This window comes from Papaver somniferum, chromosome 10 (assembly GCF_003573695.1).
Source record: "Papaver somniferum cultivar HN1 chromosome 10, ASM357369v1, whole genome shotgun sequence".
Taxonomy (NCBI): Eukaryota; Viridiplantae; Streptophyta; class Magnoliopsida; order Ranunculales; family Papaveraceae; genus Papaver; species Papaver somniferum.
The window spans coordinates 2,533,625-2,534,242 of NC_039367.1; positions in this window are offsets into that span (position 1 = coordinate 2,533,625).

The window sequence follows — 618 nt, forward strand, 5'->3', positions numbered from 1 at the left end:
GTCCGAACTCGCTACCAAACCCCAAGAGTTGTGGCGACCTTTGGCCACGACGCCAAATCCCTTGGTTTGTACCGCCAAACTCTAAATTGGCTACAACACCAAATTCCATGGTTTATGCCAAAACCCTAACTAAGGCGCGCTTAAAAAATGTGCGAGCATGTTGGCACGCCACAGTTGCTAGCACGTCGCTATGTTATAGCTGCTAGCACGTCGTTATGCCATAACTGCTAGCACGTCGCTATGCCAAGGCTACTGGCACGCCACCATGCCCTAGCTGCTAGCACGTCGCTATGCCATACAACTTCTAGCACGTCGCCATGCCGTAGCTTCTAGCACGTAGCTATGCCATAGCTGCTGGCAAACCACCATGACACGGCTAATGGAACGTAACCATGCCACGACTACCGGCACGCCATCATGCCACATTTGCTAGCACGTCGCTATTCCACGGCTAATGGCACGCCACCATGCCACAGCTGCTAGCACGTCGCTACGCCACGGCTACTGGCACGCCACCATGCCACAGCTGCTAGCACGTCGCTATTCCATAGATGATAGCATGTCACTATGCCACGACTACTGGCATGCCACCATGCCACAGCTGCTAGCACGTCGCTA